We start from the raw sequence: 14424 nt of genomic DNA on the forward strand, positions 1-14424 counted from the left end.
CTGACCCTGTACCATCTATCATCAATAACATGTGATATCATTACACTGCAGACATCTCGGCCCCTCCTGACCCTGTACCATGTGTCATCCATAACATGTGATATTATTACACTGCAGACATCCCGGCCCCTCCTGACCCTGTACCATGTATCAGCCATAACATGTGATATTAATACACTGCAGACATCCCGGCCCCTCCTGACCCTGTACCATGTGTCATCCATAACATGTGATATTATTACACTGCAGACATCCCGGCCCCTCCTGACCCTGTACCATCTATCATCAATAACATGTGATATCATTACACTGCAGACATCCCGGCCCCTCCTGACCCTGTACCATGTATCATCCATAACATGTGATATTATTACACAGCAGACATCCCGGCCCCTCCTGACCCTGTACCATCTATCATCAATAACATGTGATATCATTACACTGCAGACATCTCGGCCCCTCCTGACCCTGTACCATGTGTCATCCATAACATGTGATATTATTACACTGCAGACATCCCGGCCCCTCCTGACCCTGTACCATGTATCAGCCATAACATGTGATATTAATACACTGCAGACATCCCGGCCCCTCCTGACCCTGTACCATGTGTCATCCATAACATGTGATATTATTACACTGCAGACATCCCGGCCCCTCCTGACCCTGTACCATCTATCATCAATAACATGTGATATCATTACACTGCAGACATCCCGGCCCCTCCTGACCCTGTACCATGTATCATCCATAACATGTGATATTATTACACAGCAGACATCCCGGCCCCTCCTGACCCTGTACCATCTATCATCAATAACATGTGATATCATTACACTGCAGACATCTCGGCCCCTCCTGACCCTGTACCATGTGTCATCCATAACATGTGATATTATTACACTGCAGACATCCCGGCCCCTCCTGACCCTGTACCATGTATCAGCCATAACATGTGATATTAATACACTGCAGACATCCCGGCCCCTCCTGACCCTGTACCATGTGTCATCCATAACATGTGATATTATTACACTGCAGACATCCCGGCCCCTCCTGACCCTGTACCATCTATCATCAATAACATGTGATATCATTACACTGCAGACATCCCGGCCCCTCCTGACCCTGTACCATGTATCATCCATAACATGTGATATTATTACACAGCAGACATCCCGGCCCCTCCTGACCCTGTACCATCTATCATCAATAACATGTGATATTATTATAAAGCGGACATCCCTGACCCGGCACCACTCCCAAAGGTCCTGGATTTGGCGGGACAGTCCCGGTTTTTCACCTCTGACATGCTGTCACGAGCAGCTGGGAGATTCTCCCGGATACTCCCTCCAGGTCTGGCACTGGCTGCTGTTGTCTATATCCAACCTAGTATACTTTCAAAGCCAGAACTCGCAGTACTGAATGACTTCTACAGACATCGGGCAGGGAATCCTTTTGAGAGATGTGACAGGTTAGCGGCAGAGCAGGGACCACGTCATCAGGGAGACATCACCATCTGTCCATATATGGAGTCTCTACATCTCCCAGGGCTTCCCAAGACAAGGCCTATAGCGGAATCTGATTGATCATGTGATTTACTATAGCAGAATCTGATTGGTCATGTGATTTGCTACAGTGGAATCTGATTGATCATGTGATGTCATTGAGCAGTGTTACTTTAACACCCGATCCAGTAGCGCTAGACATAGGATTTCTTCATTTTTCTTGATGACATTTCTTGTTATGATGTCATCGGTGTGTGATGTCATTGGAATCTCTAGATACATCAGTGATGTAACAACCTTTCTATAATATATGCCCAGCCTGACAGTATGATACATGGCGGAATATAATAACAAAATATTGGTGGGATGTGAAGACTTTTGCAGCAATGATACATAGAATTGTCTGTGATGAGGGGTGCTAATACTTTTGCAGTGGATCATCCGTGAGTTACGCATCCAAGTCCAGCAGTTCCCAGACACAGAATTTTTTTTCTTGTCTTTTAAGGACGTCCCTTACCCAAACTTAGCAGAGGATACAGAGGAACAGCTGACGTCAATGTCAAAGTAAACGGAGGGCTGGATCCTGTATCCCTGAGCTTCTCCCAGACTGGAGAGTGTCCCGTCACATCATCCCTGATCATCTGCCGCCGGGACCCGTCTACACGCGCTGTGAGTACAGGCTGATGTGATACCGGAGCATCTGCATCATCTGTATCTGAGCCTGATATGTGTGATACAGTCTGCTGAGCTGTGTATCTAATCCTCTCCTGCGTGATACTGTCTGCTGAGCTGTGTATCTAATCCTATCCTGTGTAATACAGTCTACTGAGCTGTGTATCTAATCCTCTCCTGTGTGATACTGTCTGCTGAGCTGTGTATCTAATCCTATCCTGTGTGATACAGTCTGCTGAGCTGTGTATCTAATCCTATCCTGTGTGAGACTGACTGCTGAGCTGTGTATCTTATTCTATCCTGTGTGATATAGTCTGCTGAGCTGTGTATCTAATCCTATTCTGTGTGATACTGTCTGCTGAGCTGTGTATCTAATCCTATCCTGTGTGATACTGTCTGCTGAGCAGTGTATCTAATCCCATCATGTGTGATACTGTCTGCTGAGCTGTGTATCTAATCCTATTCTGTGTGATACTGTCTGCTAAACTGTGTATCTAATCCCATACTGTGTGATACAGTCTGCTAAACTGTGTGTCTAATCCCATACTATGTGATACTGTCTGCTGAGCTGTGTATCTAATCCTCTCCTGTGTGATACTGCCTGCTGAGCTGTGTATCTAATCCTATGATGTGTGATACTGCTGAGCTGTGTATCTAATCCTATCCTGTGTGATACTGCCTGCTGAGCTGTGCATCTAATCCCATCCTGTGTGATACCGTCTGCTGACCTGTGTATCTAATCCTATCCTGTGTGATACTGACTGCTGAGCTGTGTATGTAATCCTATCCTGTGTAATACAGTCTGCTGAGCTGTGTATCTAATCCTATCATGTGTGATACAGTCTGCTAAGCTGTGTATCTAATCCTATCCTGTATGAAACTGTCTGCTGAGCTGTGTATCTAATCCTATAATGTGTGATGCTGTCTGCTGAGCTGTGTATCTAATTCTATCATGTGTGATACTGTCTACTAAACTGTGTATCTAATCCCATCATGTGTGATACTACCTGCTGAGCTGTGTATCTAATCCTATCATGTGTGATACTGTCTTCTGAGCTGTGTATCTAATCCTATCCTGTGTGATACTGACTGCTGAGCTGTGTATCTAATCCTATTCTGTGTGATACTGGGGCTCATTTACTAAGGGTCAGTCGGACGCACTCTCGCCGGGTTTCCCGACAATTTAGGTTTTGCACCGAATTGCCCCGAGTTTTGCATGGTGCACGTGATCGGATTTTGGCGCATCAGCGCGCAACAAAAATGGGGGGGCGTGGCCAATGGACAACCTGACGGATACGGACAAACTGCGGAATTTAAAAACGCGATTCTGTAGCAAGATCATGCACTCACATACACCGGGAAGAAGCAGGAGAACTCCAGCGGACCTCAGCGGGGAAGAGACGGATGCAGGAACTCGGGCGCACGATCTTCATGAATCACTCCGGACCCGAATCCTCGTCGGACAACGCGCCGCGGGATCGCGACAGGACTGGCTAAGTAAATCTCCCCCACTGTCTGCTATGTATCTAATCCTATGATTTTATAGAGCTGAAGTACCGCAGTCACATGTGCTGACAATGCATTTCTGAGTATCCGCCGGCGTCCATGGAGCAGCTACAGACGGAGGATGTTCTTGCATTTCTGAAAAGACGCATGAATAATCAGAGGCAAGCACATAACTACAGTCTCCACCTGCTCTATAACATGCTGCCTGCAGATAGGACACTATGTACAATCTGCTCAGCTCCTCCTGCTCTATAACATGCTGCCTGCAGATAGGACACTATGTACAATCTGCTCGGCTCCTCCTGCTCTATAACATGCTGCCTGCAGATAGGACACTATGTACAATCTGATCAGCTCCTCCTGCTCTATAACATGCTGCCTGCAGATAGGACACTATGTACAATCTGCTCAGCTCCTCCTGCTCTATAACATGTTTCCTGCAGATAGGACACTATGTACAATCTGCTCTGCCCCTGCTCTATAACATGCTGCCTACAGATAGGACACTATGTACAATCTGCTCAGCTCCTCCTGCTCTATAACATGTTTCCTGCAGATAGGACTTTATGTACAATCTGCTCTGCTCCTGCTCTATAACATGCTGCCTGCAGATAGGACACTATGTACAATCTGCTCAGCTCCTCCTGCTCTATAACATGCTGCCTGCAGAAAGGACACTATGTACAATCTGCTCTGCTCCTGCTCTATAACATGCTGCCTGCAGATAGGACACTATGTACAATGTGCTCAGCTCCTCCTGCTCTATAACATGCTGCCTGAAGATAGGACACTATGTACAATGTGCTCAGCTCCTCCCGCTCTATAACATGCTGCCTGCAGATAGGACACTATGTACAATGTGCTCAGCTCCTCCTGCTCTATAACATGCTGCCTGCAGATAGGACACTATGGAGCATATTTACTAAGGGCTTTGCGCCAGTTTTCTGTCGGACCTTGCACTTTCTTTTAGGCGCATACGACTCTTTTGTGGCTGCACTAGGCATCATGTGACAAAAATTAGGGGACGTTCCGGCGCTCAGTCGCACCGTGCACCAGATTTATCATGCAAAGTCTGTTGCACGCCCTATGTTAAAGGTGCATGAAAAAAAGGATAGAGGGGCTCTCTGTCATAGCAGTGCAGGGGGCGCCTGATTCATGAATAACGGGCGCCACAAATCCTGAATCTGGCGCCCCCTGCACACTACACAGGACACTGCATTTAGAGCAGTTTGCCCTGTTTTTAGCAAAGGTCCCCCTATGTACAATCTGCTCAGCTCCCCCTGCTCTATAACATGCTGCCTGCAGATAGGACACTATGTATAATCTGCTCAGCTCCCCCTGCTCTATAACATGTTGCCTGTTGTTAATACACTATGTATAATCTTCACATCCCCTCCTGCTCTATAACATGCTGCCTGCAGATAGGAAACTATGTACAATCTGCTCATCTTCTCCTGCTCTATAACATGCTGCCTGCAGATAGGAAACTATGTACAATTTGCTCAGCTCCTCCTGCTCTATAACATGCTGCCTGTAAGTTAGGACGCTATGTACAATCTCACAAAGACAATATGATAGATTACCTTTAAGATCTCTCTATATTTTTCTTTTTATTCCAGGGCTTCTCAACTAAATGCCAAGTACTTGGGGGAGACTTTGCATAACTTTTTGGATGGCTGGATGGGGTTCACAGGCCGGGATCTGAGGTATATACATCTCCACATTTATATCGGAATAGAAACATTATGATTCTGAAGGACATGTGTAATATACAGATGGCTCTATATGTATTATATAGTAATCGCCTGAACTCCCCCTAGTGGTGGCTGTATATACAGTATGTAGTAATCTCCTGAGCTCCCCCTAGTGGTGGTGTATATACAGTATGCAGTAATCTCCTGAGCTCCTCCTAGCGGTGGCTGTATATACAGTATGTAGTAATCTCCTGAGCTCCTCCTAGTGGTGGCTGTATATACAGTATGTAGTATTCTCCTGAGCTCCTCCTAGTGCTGGTTGTATATACAGTATGTAGTAATCTCCTGAGCTCCTCCTAGTGGTGGCTGTATATACAGTATGTAGTAATCTCCTGAGCTCCTCCTAGTGGTGGCTGTATATACAGTATGTAGTATTCTCCTGAGCTCCTCCTAGTGCTGGCTGTATATACAGTATGTAGTAATCTCCTGAGCTCCCCCTAGTGGTGGCTGTATATACAGTATGTAGTAATCTCCTGAGCTCCTCCTAGTGGTGGCTGTATATACAGTATGTAGTAATCTCCTGAGCTCCTCCTAGTGGTGGCTGCATATACAGTATGTAGTAATCTCCTGAGCTCCCCCTAGTGGTGGCTGTATATACAGTATGTTGTAATCTCCTGACCTCCTCCTAGTGCTGGCTGTATATACAGTATGTAGTAATCTCCTGAGCTCCCCCTAGTGGAGGCTGTATATACAGTATGTAGTATTCTCCTGAGCTCCTCCTAGTGCTGGCTGTATATACAGTATGTAGTAATCTCATGAGCTCCTCCTAGTGGTGGCTGTATATACAGTATGTAGTAATCTCCTGACCTCCTCCTAGTGGTGGCTGTATATACAGTATGTAGTAATCTCCTGAGCTCCCCCTAGTGGTGGCTGTATATACAGTATGTAGTAATCTCCTGAGCTCTCCCTAGTGGTGGCTGTATGTACAGTATGTATTAATCTCCTGAGCTCCTCCTAGTGGTGGCTGTATATACAGTATGTAGTAATCTCCTGAGCTCCCCCTAGTGGTGGCTGTTTATACAGTATGTAGTAATCTCCTGAGCTCCCTCTGGTGGTGGATTTATATACAGTATGTAGTAATCTCATGAGCTCCTCCTAGTGGTGGCTGTATATACAGTATGTACTAATCTCCTGAGCTCCTCCTAGTGGTGGCTATATATACAGTATGTAGTAATCTCCTGAGCTCTCCCTAGTGATGGCTGTATATACAATATGTATTAATCTCCTGAGCTCCTCCTAGTGGTGGCTGTATATACAGTATGTAGTAATCTCCTGAGCTCCTCCTAGTGGTGGCTGTATATACAGTATGTAGTAATCTCCTGAGCTCCTCCTAGTGGTGGCTGTATATACAGTATGTTGTAATCTCCTCACCTCCTCCTAGTGCTGGCTGTATATACAGTATGTAGTAATCTCCTGAGCTCCCCCTAGTGGAGGCTGTATATACAGTATGTAGTATTCTCCTGAGCTCCTCCTAGTGCTGGCTGTATATACAGTATGTAGTAATCTCATGAGCTCCTCCTAGTGGTGGCTGTATATACAGTATGTAGTAATCTCCTGACCTCCTCCTAGTGGTGGCTGTATATACAGTATGTAGTAATCTCCTGAGCTCCCCCTAGTGGTGGCTGTATATACAGTATGTAGTAATCTCCTGACCTCCCCCTAGTGGAGGCTGTATATACAGTATGTAGTATTCTCCTGAGCTCCTCCTAGTGCTGGCTGTATATACAGTATGTAGTAATCTCATGAGCTCCTCCTAGTGGTGGCTGTATATACAGTATGTAGTAATCTCCTGACCTCCTCCTAGTGGTGGCTGTATATACAGTATGTAGTAATCTCCTGAGCTCCCCCTAGTGGTGGCTGTATATACAGTATGTAGTAATCTCCTGAGCTCTCCCTAGTGGTGGCTGTATGTACAGTATGTATTAATCTCCTGAGCTCCTCCTAGTGGTGGCTGTATATACAGTATGTAGTAATCTCCTGAGCTCCCCCTAGTGGTGGCTGTTTATACAGTATGTAGTAATCTCCTGAGCTCCCTCTGGTGGTGGATTTATATACAGTATGTAGTAATCTCATGAGCTCCTCCTAGTGGTGGCTGTATATACAGTATGTACTAATCTCCTGAGCTCCTCCTAGTGGTGGCTATATATACAGTATGTAGTAATCTCCTGAGCTCTCCCTAGTGATGGCTGTATATACAATATGTATTAATCTCCTGAGCTCCTCCTAGTGGTGGCTGTATATACAGTATGTAGTAATCTCCTGAGCTCCTCCTAGTGGTGGCTGTATATACAGTATGTAGTAATCTCCTGAGCTCCTCCTAGTGGTGGCTGTATATACAGTATGTTGTAATCTCCTGACCTCCTCCTAGTGCTGGCTGTATATACAGTATGTAGTAATCTCCTGAGCTCCCCCTAGTGGAGGCTGTATATACAGTATGTAGTATTCTCCTGAGCTCCTCCTAGTGCTGGCTGTATATACAGTATGTAGTAATCTCATGAGCTCCTCCTAGTGGTGGCTGTATATACAGTATGTAGTAATCTCCTGACCTCCTCCTAGTGGTGGCTGTATATACAGTATGTAGTAATCTCCTGAGCTCCCCCTAGTGGTGGCTGTATATACAGTATGTAGTAATCTCCTGAGCTCTCCCTAGTGGTGGCTGTATGTACAGTATGTATTAATCTCCTGAGCTCCTCCTAGTGGTGGCTGTATATACAGTATGTAGTAATCTCCTGAGCTTCCCCTAGTGGTGGCTGTTTATACAGTATGTAGTAATCTCCTGAGCTCCCTCTGGTGGTGGATTTATATACAGTATGTAGTAATCTCATGAGCTCCTCCTAGTGGTGGCTGTATATACAGTATGTACTAATCTCCTGAGCTCCTCCTAGTGGTGGCTATATATACAGTATGTAGTAATCTCCTGAGCTCTCCCTAGTGATGGCTGTATATACAATATGTATTAATCTCCTGAGCTCCTCCTAGTGGTGGCTGTATATACAGTATGTATTAATCTCCTGAGCTCCTCCTAGTGGTGGCTGTATATACAGTATGTAGTAATCAGCTGAGCTCCTCCTAGTGGTGGCTGTATATACAGTATTTAGTAATCTCTTGAGCTCCCTTTAATGGTGGCTGTATATACAGTATGTAGTAATCTCCAGAGTTCCCCCTGGAGGTGGCTGTATATACAGTATGTACTAATTTCCTAAGCTCTCCCTAGTGGTCGCTGTATTTACAGCATGTAGTAATATCCTGAACTCCCCCTAAAGGTGACTTAATATATAATATGTACTAATAATCTCCTGAGCTCCCCCTAGTGGTGGCTGTATATATAGTATGTAGTAATCTCCTGAGCTCCTCCTAGTGCTGGCTGTATATACAGTATGTAGTAATCTCCTGAGCTCCCCCTAGTGGTGGCTGTATATATAGTATGTAGTAATCTCCTGAGCTCCTCCTAGTGCTGGCTGTATATACAGTATGTAGTAATCTCCTGAGCTCCCCCTAGTGGTGGCTGTATATATAGTATGTTGTAATCTCCTGAGCTCCTCCTAGTGGTGGCTGTATATACAGTATGTAGTAATCTCCTGAGCTCCCCCTAGTGGTGGCTGTATATATAGTATGTAGTCATCTCCTGAGCTCCCCCTAGTGGTGGCTGTATATACAGTATGTAGTAATCTCCTGAGCTCCCCCTAGTGGTGGCTGTATATACAGTATGTAGTAATCTCCTGAGCTCCCCCTAGTGGTGGCTGTATATACAGTATGTAGTAATCTCCTGAGCTCCTCCTAGTGCTGGCTGTATATACAGTATGTAGTAATCTCCTGAGCTCCCCCTAGTGGTGGCTGTATATACAGTATGTAGTAATCTCCTGAGCTCCTCCTAGTGGTGGCTGTATATACAGTATGTAGTAATCTCCTGAGCTCCTCCTAGTGGTGGCTGTATATACAGTATGTAGTAATCTCCTGAGCTCCCCCTAGTGGTGGCTGTATATACAGTATGTTGTAATCTCCTGACCTCCTCCTAGTGCTGGCTGTACATACAGTATGTAGTAATCTCCTGAGCTCCCCCTAGTGGAGGCTGTATATACAGTATGTAGTATTCTCCTGAGCTCCTCCTAGTGCTGGCTGTATATACAGTATGTAGTAATCTCATGAGCTCCTCCTAGTGGTGGCTGTATATACAGTATGTAGTAATCTCCTGAGCTCCTCCTAGTGGTGGCTGTATATACAGTATGTAGTAATCTCCTGAGCTCCCCCTAGTGGTGGCTGTATATACAGTATGTTGTAATCTCCTGACCTCCTCCTAGTGGTGGCTGTATATACAGTATGTAGTAATCTCCTGAGCTCCCCATAGTGGTGGCTGTATATACAGTATGTAGTAATCTCCTGAGCTCTCCCTAGTGGTGGCTGTATATACAGTATGTATTAATCTCCTGAGCTCCTCCTAGTGGTGGCTGTATATACAGTATGTATTAATCTCCTGAGCTCCTCCTAGTGGTGGCTGTTTATACAGTATGTAGTAATCTCCTGAGCTCCCTCTGGTGGTGGATTTATATACAGTATGTAGTAATCTCATGAGCTCCTCCTAGTGGTGGCTGTATATACAGTATGTACTAATCTCCTGAGCTCCTCCTAGTGGTGGCTATATATACAGTATGTAGTAATCTCCTGAGCTCTCCCTAGTGATGGCTGTATATACAATATGTATTAATCTCCTGAGCTCCTCCTAGTGGTGGCTGTATATACAGTATGTATTAATCTCCTGAGCTCCTCCTAGTGGTGGCTGTATATACAGTATGTAGTAATCTCCTGAGCTCCCCCTAGTGGTGGATGTATATAAAGTATGTAGTAATCTCCTGAGCTCCTCCTAGTGCTGGCTGTATATACAGTATGTAGTAATCTCCTGAGCTCTCCCTAGTGGTGGCTGTATATACAGTATGTAGTAATCTCCTGAGCTCTCCCTAGTGGTGGCTGTATATACAGTATGTAGTAATCTCCTGAGCTCTCCCTAGTGGTGGCTGTATATACAGTATGTAGTAATCTCTTGAGCTCCCTTTAATGGTGGCTGTATATACAGTATGTAGTAATCTCCAGAGTTCCCCCTGGAGGTGGCTGTATATACAGTATGTACTAATTTCCTAAGCTCTCCCTAGTGGTCGCTGTATGTACAGCATGTAGTAATATCCTGAACTCCCCCTAAAGGTGACTCAATATATAATATGTACTAATAATCTCCTGAGCTCCCCCTAGTGGTGGCTGTATATATAGTATGTAGTAATCTCCTGAGCTCCTCCTAGTGCTGGCTGTATATACAGTATGTCGTAATCTCCTGAGCTCCCCCTAGTGGTGGCTGTATATATAGTATGTAGTAATCTCCTGAGCTCCTCCTAGTGGTGGCTGTATATACAGTATGTAGTAATCTCCTGAGCTCCCCCTAGTGGTGGCTGTATATATAGTATGTAGTAATCTCCTGAGCTCCCCCTAGTGGTGGTTGTATATACAGTATGTAGTAATCTCCTGAGCTCCCCCTAGTGGTGGCTGTATATACAGTATGTAGTAATCTCCTGAGCTCCCCCTAGTGGTGGCTGTTTTTTTACAGTATGTAATAATATCATTGGATTATCCTAGTGTTTGTGTAAATAAAGTATGTAGTAATTCTGCCTAGTGGAGATATATAACTGTTGCAATCAGATGCTTTCTTATTGTTCTTATTTGCAGATGTTAGGCCGGTGTTAGCCTTGTATTGTAATGAGGCTTGGCTTAGTTTAGGTAAACAATGTATATGAAAAGTTAGTGTGCGGCTCACCTTCTCAGTAGTTTCAGATAATCCACCATTAGGTAAACAATAGGCAGCTATTTATTGTCATGTAATGTTGATGTCTCCCAGTAAAACAAACCTTGTTACATGAATGGACAAAACTCTCTTGTTCTTATGGATCTCATCAGCGCGGTGTACAAATGTTACCTGTGTTGCAAGTTAGACTGTACTTCAGCTTTTACTCTCACGTTGGATATAAAATAATAATTATTTATTTATATATATAGCGCCTACAGATTATGCAGCGTATGCACAGAGCTTGTCCATATCTTATGCAATTTCCATTCTAAGCTGCTGAATATTATAAGATGGATAGAGACTTGTCCGATATTTGGCAATTCAGTGTTAGATATGTATAATAAGGAGGCAAGGATGCCATTGATAAAAAAAAATAGGTTAACTTTTTTTTGCCATTTAGGTGCATGTGTATTGCACTTAATGTAATTGATACATAATGGAGTCCACATGACACCTGACAACACTCTTTCATGCTTTTGGATCTCATCAGTGCAGAGCAAGGATTTATGTGATGTTATACAAGTAAAGCCGCACTTCGGTTTTAACTCCTTACATAGAATCAGAAAGAAGGTCGAACATCTCACATATCTGACCAAATCCCTGCACTAAGCTGCTGAGTACTACAAGACAGAAAGAGATTTGTCAGCTGGGGGCCCATGATAAGTTTATACCCGGGTCATATTGTTCTAAGACTAGAGCTGCTTCATCTTGGGATTTTGGATAATCTACGATGGACAGTTTAGATGAGGATAGTTTAGAAATTTTGCCAAGATGAGGCGCAAAATATTTAAGAGCTTGTATATAGAAGCGTGGAGAGCGGTAGTGTATACTCTCATCATCTGTGTGAAGATTGTGTAAATATTATTACGTGACTCTGAGTTGTAATCATCTGGAGGGCGGCTTTAGATTTATATTTGTTCTATCTTCTCTTTGTCTGTGCCGTTTAGTCTGCGGTCAGACAGAGATTGGTTGTCTCTCGGTTGTCTCGCAGATCAGGTTGTTCCGTTTTCTGTATGAGACGTGTATAAGCAGGGAATATGTAGCAGGGCTGTTGCTACATTGTTACAGTCAGGTACTTGTCTAGAATTACAAAGAGAGACAGGGAGCTAGTGCTATCTGTGCCTACATCATTTATTGGGAGAAGCTGAGAGGCATCTGCATAGGGAGTGCTATCTGCCTGTACAAAATTCCCACCAGGGCCGACAGCAGGGACTGGGGGAGGCTACATGGCAGCTGCGCTGCCGGTGTCACAGGAGCCTTTGGTCCTAGACAACAAATCATCCACACCCATCTGGGGCAGCAAGGAGAAGCTGCCCTGGTCACCCCTGGTTAACCCTGGGCCATTCCCAATGTAGATGACTTGTCTCCGGCAGATGTTCTGAGGGAGGCCTATGATGTTAGCGGCTGGTCAGGTAAGCTGCGCTGCCGGTGTCACAGGAGCCTCTGGTCCTAGACAAGGAATCATCCACACCCATCTAGGGCAGCAAGGAGAAGCTGCCCTGGCCACCCCTGGTTACCCCTGGACCATTCCCAATGTAGTTGACTAGTCTCCGGCAGATGTTCTGAGGGAGGCCTGTGATGTTAGCGGCTGGTGAGCTAAGCTGCGCTGCCGGTGTCACAGGAGCCTTTGGTCCTAGACAAGGAATCATCCACACCCATCTAGGGCAGAAAAGAGAAGCTGCCCTGGCCACCCCTGGTTACCCCTGGGCCATTCCCAATGCAGTATACTAGTCTCCGGCAGATGTTCTGAGGGAGGCCTGTGATGTTAGCGGCCGGTCAGATACACACACAGTAGAACAGAGATCTTTGAACAAATCATGGCTCCTTTATTAGCAGACACAGAACAGCAGCAGGGCTGCAGATTTGCTGACTGTAGTGTTAGGAACATGTCTAGGCTTGCAGGAACCTCAGTGCGGACTAGTGGTCACCATCACTGGTAAGAAGCTCCCATGAGCCGGGTCACTGACTTCTCTGAGAGAGAATCCTCTCCCAGACTATGCCATAAGATAATGGCCTAAAGACAAAGTCACCAAAGACCCAGAGCTCCAGAATGAGAGTGAATTAATAACCTGGAATGTTCTGGAACAGTCTGAGCTTCCAGCCAATCAGCCACCTGCTTAGCCTCAGGAAGATACATTTTATTATACAGATAATGTAAATAAAACAGTAACCTTACAGGTTACAAACATAGACCATGATTAAGCTTTGTAAGTGAAACATGTAGGTAAGATATACCTGTGATATTGCATCAGTTGGATATATGCAGACTGCCATGGAATATGCTTCTATCTGAATACACTGGATGGATTGAATTATCATTCTTCAGAGAGCACTGGAATTCCTCATTTTCATGCACTGTAGCTGTCCTATTCCAGCTACTTGTAGTTGTAGTGTTCTTGTGGAATGCAACTTAACCAAGGGGTGTAGGATACAGAGTTGGGAAAGCAACGCCAGGGGCAAGAATTCCAGCATAAAGTAAGTAATGTCCCAACACAAGGACATTACACATACTTTAAAAGTAGAGGAAAGGAGGCAGAACTTTTTGTACCTACATAATTTACAGGGAGAGCAGGATGGCAGTACTATCTGTACATATATCATTTGCAGGGAGAGACAGGGAGGCAGTACTATCTGTACATATATCATTTGCAGGGAGAGACAGGGAGGCAGTACTATCTGTACATATATCATTTACAGGGAGGCAGCACCATCTGCACTTACATCATTTAAAGGAAGAGACAAGAAGGAAGCATTATCTGAGCCCGAATTATTTACAGGGCACAGAGGGGCAATAGTATTTGTGTTTTATCATTTGCAGTGTGAGAAAGGGAAACTATGGGGGACATTTATCATACGCGAGCCAAGTAACACATTATACATAATTTACAGCCATATACAGCCATATACTGCTGGTATAACCTGGGGATCTCCTGTATATAATGATACATGTACAGCCGGTGTAACCTGGGGATCTCCTGTATATAATGATATATGTACAGCCGGTATAACCTGGGGATCTCCTGTATATAATGATATATGTACAGCCGGTATAACCTGGGGATCTCCTGTATATAATGATATAGGTACAGCCGGTATAACCTGGGGATCTCCTGTATATAGTGATATATGTACAGCCGGTATAACCTGGGGATCTCCT

The 14424-nt window shown here is 44.8% G+C and overlaps 1 protein-coding gene across 1 annotated transcript in view; it reads left to right on the forward strand.

Annotated features, from left to right (window-relative positions):
• Positions 1–1975: 1975 nt before the first annotated feature.
• The window catches only part of GPR20 (G protein-coupled receptor 20), a 35170-nt gene continuing 22721 nt past the window's right edge, over positions 1976–14424 (forward strand). Inside the window, exons 1-2 of the mRNA XM_072154622.1 lie at positions 1976–2177; positions 5306–5392. The gene's annotated coding sequence lies outside the window, so the exon portion shown is untranslated. The remainder of the gene's footprint in view (positions 2178–5305; positions 5393–14424) is intronic.

Source organism: Engystomops pustulosus, chromosome 5 (assembly GCF_040894005.1).
Source record: "Engystomops pustulosus chromosome 5, aEngPut4.maternal, whole genome shotgun sequence".
NCBI classification, from domain to species: Eukaryota; Metazoa; Chordata; class Amphibia; order Anura; family Leptodactylidae; genus Engystomops; species Engystomops pustulosus.